General features: G+C 41.0%; 1 non-coding gene across 1 annotated transcript; it reads left to right on the forward strand.

The window, feature by feature from the left end:
* The first annotated feature begins 8,880 nt into the window (after positions 1–8,880).
* LOC111889815 (small nucleolar RNA snoR8a) lies at positions 8,881–8,958 on the forward strand. The gene has a single exon (XR_002849637.1). It is a non-coding gene; the product is annotated as a small nucleolar RNA snoR8a (small nucleolar RNA).

Consider the following 8,958-nt stretch of genomic DNA (forward strand, 5'->3'; position numbering starts at 1 on the left):
CCCCTATGGGTTCAGTTGCAGTAATCGGAGAGTACCAGAAGGATTGTCGGTTGAGTAAGTTAAGTTTCCAGAATGTTCAGGGTCAGGATTGACCCGAGATTATTATCCGCAAGGATTATGTCATCCAGGTGACCGGGCGGAAGGCCAGCAGAGGTAGTCCGCAAGGGTTAGGGTGTTAGTTTTCCTAGACAGAGAGTTGGAGGCAGTTCGCAGGACAGCTGACCATAGCAAACTTCGAGGACGAAGTTTAATTTAAGTGAGGGAGAGTTGTAACACCCAAAATTAGGAAGGACAAGAAAGGAAAGAAAACCCTAAGTCAAAGGGTCAACTCGTCGAGTCCAGGGAGGAACTCGACGAGTCGGAGCGGGATCCGGGGGATCGATTATGTAACCGACTCGACGAGTCAACTAAGGAGACTCGACGAGTCTGGTCTGAACAAGGAAAACCCTAATCCCGGGAGTTGTATCCTATATAAAGGGTGTTATGTCCCTTCCTCGGCCTCCATATCATCCTAGAGAGCCTGTAAACCCTAGAATTCGTGTGAGCTTCCATCATTTGAGAGAAATAACTTTGGAGGAGGGAACCTTGGAAAGGAGCTTGAAGATCAAGAGGGTTTCTTCAAAGGAGAGGTGTAGATCCGAGATCTACTTCAGTTTGTGTTCATCTTGGAGGCAATAAGCTGCTATCTTCCCTCCTTTGCATTTAGATCTATTTTTTGTTATGAAATTTGGGGGTTTTATGGTTGTTTGGGACCCAATTCGCGTTTGGGGATTAGATATGTGGTTGCCACTTCAGATATAGTGTTGGGATGGTCCAATATGTCGTAAAGCATCCGATTTTGAGTAGTTAGTGAAGCCCTTTTGTCCTAAAACCTAGCCCTAGAGTGTTTTGAGCCTAGATCTCTTTAGTTATACGTATAGTTGCAACTTTATGTAAGGATTGAGCTTTGGAAGTATGGATCTATGATTTGGAGCCCCTGCATGGCTCTAAAATCCACTGAATGGATTAAGAACTGGAGCGACTCGGCGAGTCACATGGGTGGACTCGGCGAGTTGGGTGAAGTTGGGCAGGAACTCGGCGAGTTGGAAGAACCACTCGGCGAGTCTGTTGAAGATTGCCTTGGACTCGGTGGGTCTGTTCTTGGACTCGGCGAGTCAAGTCGCGAAATCCCCCAAAACTTTCGAGTTAAGACTCAGATCAGTGAGTCGAGTGGGGACTCAGTGAGTTGGACAGGCCAGGACTCGGAAATCGGTAGATTCGGCGAGTCAGGGGCTGACTCGGCGAGTCGAGTCGCGAAGGAAAGGATTATGAGCTAATGAGCTCGGCAAGTCAGTAGGCAGACTCGGCGAGTAGGGTCTACCTGGAAGGTTGACTTTGACCAAGACTTTGACTTTGACTAGAGTTGACTTTTGGAGATTAGATAAGCTTAGTGATATATGTTTTGGTATTGGTAGCTTGGGGAGCTAGTGGAGCAGTGGTTCAGGGAATTGTCGGTCAACATCCAGAGGGGTTATCAGCAAGTTCAGCAAGTGCAGGTGAGTTTCCCTTTGTGTGAATGGGTCTAAGGCCACAATGCCGGCCCATGTAGTATGAGTAGAAGACCTGAGGGTTAGCCCTAGGCACTGTATGCTATAATGATATTCAGGACGAGGTCCAATGATAGCGGGCGGGTGCCCAAGAAGTGGTTTATGTGATAGTTTATACTTGTTGTCTGTGTGATACATGTATGTGCCTGGTAGGGAGGTGAGTGTGAGCGAGGTCCCGTATCTCACCAATGGCAGAGTGTGGACGGTGCTCCACATCTCTTTAGCAGCAAAGTAGGGGCGAGGCCCAAGTTAGGGAAAGAGTGAGTGTGGGTTGGGCCCATATCTCATCACTAGTAAGGGTGTGGACGGGGTTCCATGACTCATCAGTAGCAGGACAAGGGCGAGGCCCATGATAGGCGAGGCCTCAGGACATGATTCGTGAGTATATGTTAGCTTATGTGTTGTTTTATGCTTATGTGCTACTATATGTTGGTGGGCGGGGCCTAGTGACAGGCGAGGCCTAAGTTAAACAGATCTGTGTCTGAGCGGGGCTCGAAGCCAGGTGGGGCCTGGAGCGGCGGGGCCGTTGTAGCGGGCGAGGCCCGAGGTAGGGGCGAGGCCCAGATTAGCGGGCGTGGCCCAGTATGTGCAGTATGTGGTTATGCATGGTATGTGGTAGGTTGGGGAACTCACTAAGCTTCGTGCTTACAATTTTAAGTTTTGGTTTCAGGTACTTCCAGTAGTGGAGGGAAGAGCTCGAGGTGATCTCATGACACACACCATAGATTAGACAGCTTGGGAATGTTTTACTCTGATAATGAACATGTGTTTTAGAAATTAATACTCTGGTTATGCTATGGATTGATAATTATGTTTTAAGTAATGTTTTATAAAAGAAATTTTTAGTCTTGAATTTGGGACATTACATTAGCCCAATTGGGTTCCTTCCTCTTGGGAGTTCTACTAGACTCCAAGTATTGTTCTTCTCAGTTGAAGCAATTTCAGCATTCATAGCCTATACCCATTCATTCTTCCGAATTGCTTCACTGTAGCTTGTAGGTTCATCATCATTGCACATTAACATGAGTTCTTCTGGTGGTAATTGGATTTCGTTGGTATTCTCATATAGGTCGGTGAGTAGGCGGTATCGTCTTGGAGCACCGCCACAAGTGGAGCTCGAGGCGGTGCTGGATGAATTGGGTGTAATGGGTGTTGACGGTGGGTTTAATGGGGTCAAAGTATATGACTGACTTTCTTGTGGGATTATTTGAGGGTCCGGATGGTAATTGGGCTGGGATTCACTACTGGTCCAGTCCACATTGACTGGGGATAAGTGGGCATTGGGTGTAGCTAGGGTAGACCCATGGATAGCTCCATCCCATTCAACGACGTCTTCAACATCAACGAAGCCTTCATCATTGAAGTCAAATCCTTCAACGGTGAAGCTTAGTCCATGTGTTCCATTGAATTTCGTCTCCTTCTCCCACATCCACATCTTATCTTCCTCGAACACAACATTCCTACTAACGTGAATTGACCCAGTGACAGGATCAAAAAGCCTGTATGCCTTTTGTAACGCCCGCAGCTTCGAGCTAGTCAATTTAGCGACGATAAGCATCAAAAATGACTTTTTAATAGAAGATTATTTATAATAAATAATCTTAACCAAGTTATAGTATATGTCACAAGGGTTCCATACATATAAAGAACGCCGAAATCCGAGTTATAACGAAGAAGTTATAACTTGTAGAAGTTTTATGGCAAAACCGACACGACACCAGGAATCGTAAATAGTGATTTTTTGATAAACTAATTTTTAGCCTTATAGATCTAAATGAAAGTTGTAGTATACATTAAACCGAGAACATACATTAAAAGAACGCCTAAATCTGACTTCGTATGAGGAAGTTATGATTTTTCTAAGATTTGGCATAGCAGTGCACAGTTAGGAATTCGAATTTTAGATCGAGTGGTTTTTTGCCAATGTGACCTAAATGAGAATTGAAGATCTCATTAATAGGATCTCAACGATAAAAAGACAGACAAAAAGGGAGTCCGTATGTAGAAGTTATGAATTTTACGCGGTCATTTAACAGTATAATCTTCTCTTACTGTTAAATTTAAAACCAGTCGAGAATTAGCTGACGGAGTCTAAAGGAAAGTTGTAGATCTTGTCATTAGCTACGCGTGGATATAAAGAACGTCAAAACTGGAGCTTGTATGCGAGAGTTATGATTTTTCTAAGTCGGGAATGAGCTGTACGAAATCGAGTGACATGACAAAATCTTGGCCATTGCTTTCTCCCTAAGGCTAGCCATTAGATGGTGACATGTGGCATGGGATCGACGAGTAGGTCCTCCTACTCGACGAGTTGGGTTGTTTCTCAACCTATAAATAGAGGTGACGGGTGAAGCTTCAAACTCACACCTTCAACCTTCACTTTATCTCTCTAAACTCTCTCTAACCCCCTAAACCCCCCTAAAGCCTAGGAAAACCCCCTAGCACCCGAAGGAAGCCCCGAGGCTCCTGAAGGCTCCGAGAAAAGAGTTTTTCGGCTCGGAAACACTACTCCAGTGAGGCCCGATTTGTAATAAAAACCCGGTTTAAGTGAGATACGCCTACCATCCTTTAAATATAGCTTATATATAAATATAACATCATTATTATGAACTTATAAACATGATTTATCATTGATTCCAAGTCGTTACTGACTGATCTACTTATGGGGATGATGTCTAGGCTGTGATTTAGTGAGGTGTTTAAAGTGGGATTTCCAAACAGTATACTTCGTATACCAAACAAGCCCTACCTCCGATATGATCTTACCTGGTTGTTCCTTACTTGATAGATCATGAAGTAGAATTTGAGTTAATGATGAATTTAGACTAATAAATAGTTGCAATAAAGATTAGACTAAAACTTAGCGATAACCATGCTAGGTTTCGTCGAAGGAAAATAGAATCATTAAAAGCGAAGAGCTGCCCGAGTTTGGAATCATCACTTTAACAAGTGTGTGCATAGTTACTTTCATCTTACACATAGATATGAAGTATTTTATATAAATTACGTGCTATGTGCACATATTATATTTATACTTGCTATCTATACTGGATGAACGATTTTATACACGTTTTAAATTATTTAAAATGTATATGTATTTTATATCTACAAAATATGTTGGGTAAAACATGGGTAGATGAAATATGAGTTGGATCATGAGATGAGAGGTGATATAGACCATGAGATAAGGGTGAGAGGTGAACAATGAGAAAAGCCTTTTACCCAAGTATTGACCCCATCATCTAGCAGAGTATGGATGACAACCACGGACTATTCTAGATAGTCCAGTGGAACACTAGCAAGCTCACAACCTGTAGGTGTTGTGAACGATGTGTTCACCGGTGTACTCTAAAAATTCATTAACATGTATTGCGAGTAGACTCTCAAAAATGATATTGTCAATAAACGAGATAAACCCTGGTGACTATGCAGACTTAGTGCCTAAATCTTGGCAGCTGCGCCTAGAGGACAATATCGGCAGCCGCGCCTAAATAGAGAATGTCATAATTATGGCAGCTGCGCATAAATGATAATATTAGCAGCTATGCTTGACAGTTGTGTCATTGACAACGACAGACTTCGTACCTATTCCTTAGAATAATCCTTGGGAATAAATGGACGAGAAATAGCTGATTCTTATGGTAGATCCTTAAGAGTAAAGAAGATAATGGGGATGGGTAATTGGGTTGATTGTTTGATGTTTAAACATAATAATTATATTATTGTGGGTTTAAAACCCTATGTACTCACCAGGTTTCCCAACCTGAACCACTCAAGCTTAGTTGTATCACGGGTGTCGATATGAAGCTACTTTACACTGAGAAATTTAAAACATATGTAGATCACTAGTGTAAATGAATGTAAGTTGTATTTAAGCTTATGTTTCTGTATTGACGATGACATCCCAAATGTTTTAAAATGAATAAAAATACATTTCTTTGGAAATTATTTGATAATATATTTATCATGTTTTTCTGGGAACAAATACCGCAACATTTTTATTAAAAGAGATACACTGATTTTTATAAAGCATAAAAAAAATCGGTCTTTTCTGGCCGTGAAAATGGGGATGTCACACCTTCGCCCCCTTTTCATTCCCCAGATGCACAACTCGACTGCTCCTTTCGTCTAGCTTCTTCAGGTGGTTCTTGTTGATCACCATATGCGCGACACAACCCAACACTCTTAGATAACCAACATGGGGCTTTCGACCGATCCACATCTCGTAGTGTATGGAATCATTCAAGGCTCTCATGCTTATTTTGTTCAATACGTAAACGGAATGACTCACGGATTCTCCCCATAGCGTGTGTGGAAGCTTCATGGTCATCAGGCTACTTCTCACCATTTCAATCACCGTACGATTACGCCTCTCCACCACCCCGTTTTGTTGTGGGGAGTTTGGCGAGGTATATTATCGATCGAGTCCTGTTTCACAGAAGTAAGTGGTGAATTTTTTGGACAAGAATTCACCGCCTCTATCTGTTCTCAGGACTTTAGTCTTCTCGCCGATTTCATTCTCCACTTTTGCTCTAAAATTCTTGAACGACTGAAAGGCTTCATCCTTTGTTTTTAGCAGGTATACCCACATTACCTTACTGTAGTAATCAACCAAGAGCAGGAAGTATTTGTTTCCTGCTAGTGTAAGGGGTGATATTGGACCACACAAATCTCCGTGAATCAATTCGAGCTTCTTCTTGGCCCTAAAACTTGTACACGATTGATACGGTCTTCTTGATTGTTTTCCAACCAGGCAGCCTTCACATGGTTGGGATGGTATAACCATCTTTGGAATTCCTTCAATTATCCCTTTCTCAGACATCGATTTCAAAGAAGCAAAATTTACATGACCTAACCTTGAGTGCCAAAGCCAAGTTGGGTCATTGATTTCGACAACTAGACACTTTGGGCTGACTGCTCTTAGCTTTATCTTGTAGAGACGATTTGGTGACCTCTGTACCTTCATGAGAAGCCTCATTTTGGAGTCATAGATCTTCAGAAAATTTTGCTTAATTCTAATTTCATCTCCCCCTTCTAAAAGCTGGCCAAGACTTATGATATTGCTGCACAATTCAAGTATATAATATACCTCCTTTAATTTTCTTTGCTCGCCATTTTTACACTGAAAAGTTATCATCCCTTTTCCTTCAATTCTAACTTTTGAATTGTTGCCAAACTCTACAGAGCCCTGGACTGTGGTGTCAAGTTCCTGAAAGTTGTTTCTTTCTCCAGTCATGTGGTTGGTGGCCCCTGTGTCAAGATACCACATGTTTGATTCACATCTAATATCCTCATTTGATCCCAGCTTTGGATTCACCTTCTCTTCATTCAAGAATACTTCCCTTGTCTCTTCTTTAGCCTCAAAGGATGACAACAACAAGGTCGGTTCATTGTCTTCCTGGATCAAATTGCTTTCATGATTTCTTTCTTTCCTTGGGTTCTTGCACTCGACTGCGTAGTGCCCAAACTCTTGGCATTTGTAGCATTGTATTTCACTTTTGTCTTGATTGTGGCTTCTTTCTTTCTGCTGGTTAGGACCACCTCGACCACTACTTGGACCACCCCTGCTCTGGCCTCTTCCTCTTCCTCGTGATAACCCACCACGGTTGCCTTTTGGGACTGACTTTGAACAACCTTCTCCTTTATTCGTGTTTCTCTCAGTCCACTCTTGGTGGGTTAAGAGAAGTTTTCTCCCTTCTGTATCACTGTGCCCCTTCATCCTCTCTTCATGGGCTTTAAGTCTCCCAATCACTTTCTCCACTATCAGTTGATCCAAATCAGCAAACTGCTCAAGGGTTGATGCTATCTGAAGGAATTTGGCTGGTATTGACCTAAGTAACTTCTTCACCACATAGGATTCATCTATAATGTCCCCCAAGGTGCGCATAGTGCTTACTATGTTTGTCACTTTCACAGCAAACTCATCGACTCCATTGTATTCATCTCTTAAGCTGGAGATAACGAGCATAATGATATCCTTGTCTTTAGGAGTTGGGTTTTTAAAGTATATTCTCATGAAGAAGTGTGAGGAGCATAAGCATGTTCCAAGGCAAGCCACAAATCATGAGATTTAGTGCCTTGTACATGTTGAAATGATGCTTGAGAGATAGTGGAGATGATTAACATACGAACATGAGCATCATTCGAAATCAAGATGGCATGGGAAGGATTGGGTGCAATTTCTCCTTCTTTGTTGGATATTGTTGTTGCAGGTGATGGAATTATGCCATCAACTAGCCAAGCAGATTGTTTGTTTGTAAAAACAGATGGATCATTGTCTTCCAGTATCCGTAATTATTAGGGTTTAGAGTAAAGCCAAACTTGTGTGAATTGTGGATTCTTTTCTCAGCAGTTGTGAAGGCAGTGAGTTTTGTCATTGTAGAAGAAAGAGGAAAGAAGAAGACAGCACCGACAACAGGTTAAGGGGAGGCCGATTATGGCAGTAGGTTGTTTAGGGTTGACGACTACTATGCTGTGATACCAAGATAAACTTGGTAATAAGAATTGTATTATTGTTAACAGAATTACATAGGGTTACATAGATATATATATATATATATATATATATATATATATATATATATATATATATATATATATATATATATACACACACGATAACTAATTACACTCTAATCCCTCAACTATCACTAATATAAATATCGTCTAATAGGACGAAAGAGTACTTTCACTTCCACCAAGCTTGTTGACTGCCTCCACAAACGTTTAGGGTTTTATGGAAATTTCATTTTTTGGAAGGTTAAAAAAGAAACAACTCTCTTATCATCCATTGTTCAAGAAATGAGAGGTGTAAGAACCTTTGAATAAAAGATACCTAATCAGTCTTAAATTATCATAATTTTCTTAAAAAACCCATTTTAAAGATTTCCATTTTGAATCACGCAACCCTCAAGTTATCCAAGTAAGAATATAAATGCTATATATACTCAAAAGCAAGTGCAATCTAACATACAGTTTTCGAAACCAAGCTGATGTTTGGTTACAAACATTAAAAAGAAGAGACGACAAGTCAAAACGGGAAAGAATCAAACATTTTGCTTCAATTCTCTACAACATTTCTTGGAAGTCTGTATTCATATCTCAATAAATCATATTATGTAGAAGTATTTTAGTGTTTGGTATGATGGAATTAGGGAAACAATGGAATGGAATGGTTCATTTATTGGATTGAAAAAAGATTGTTTTATCTGATGCGAGTGAAATGCCACTAAGCTCAAATTCCACTAAAAGGGCACAATAGTGTCATTTTTGTAATTCTCTTGTGTAGATTTACTGATGTGTCTAGATTTTATATCTGACTGCTACTTCAATAGCGTGATAGACTCTTTTACACCCATAGAATATGAGCACT

The sequence above is a fragment of the Lactuca sativa genome, chromosome 9, assembly GCF_002870075.4.
Source record: "Lactuca sativa cultivar Salinas chromosome 9, Lsat_Salinas_v11, whole genome shotgun sequence".
Lineage (NCBI taxonomy): Eukaryota > Viridiplantae > Streptophyta > Magnoliopsida > Asterales > Asteraceae > Lactuca > Lactuca sativa.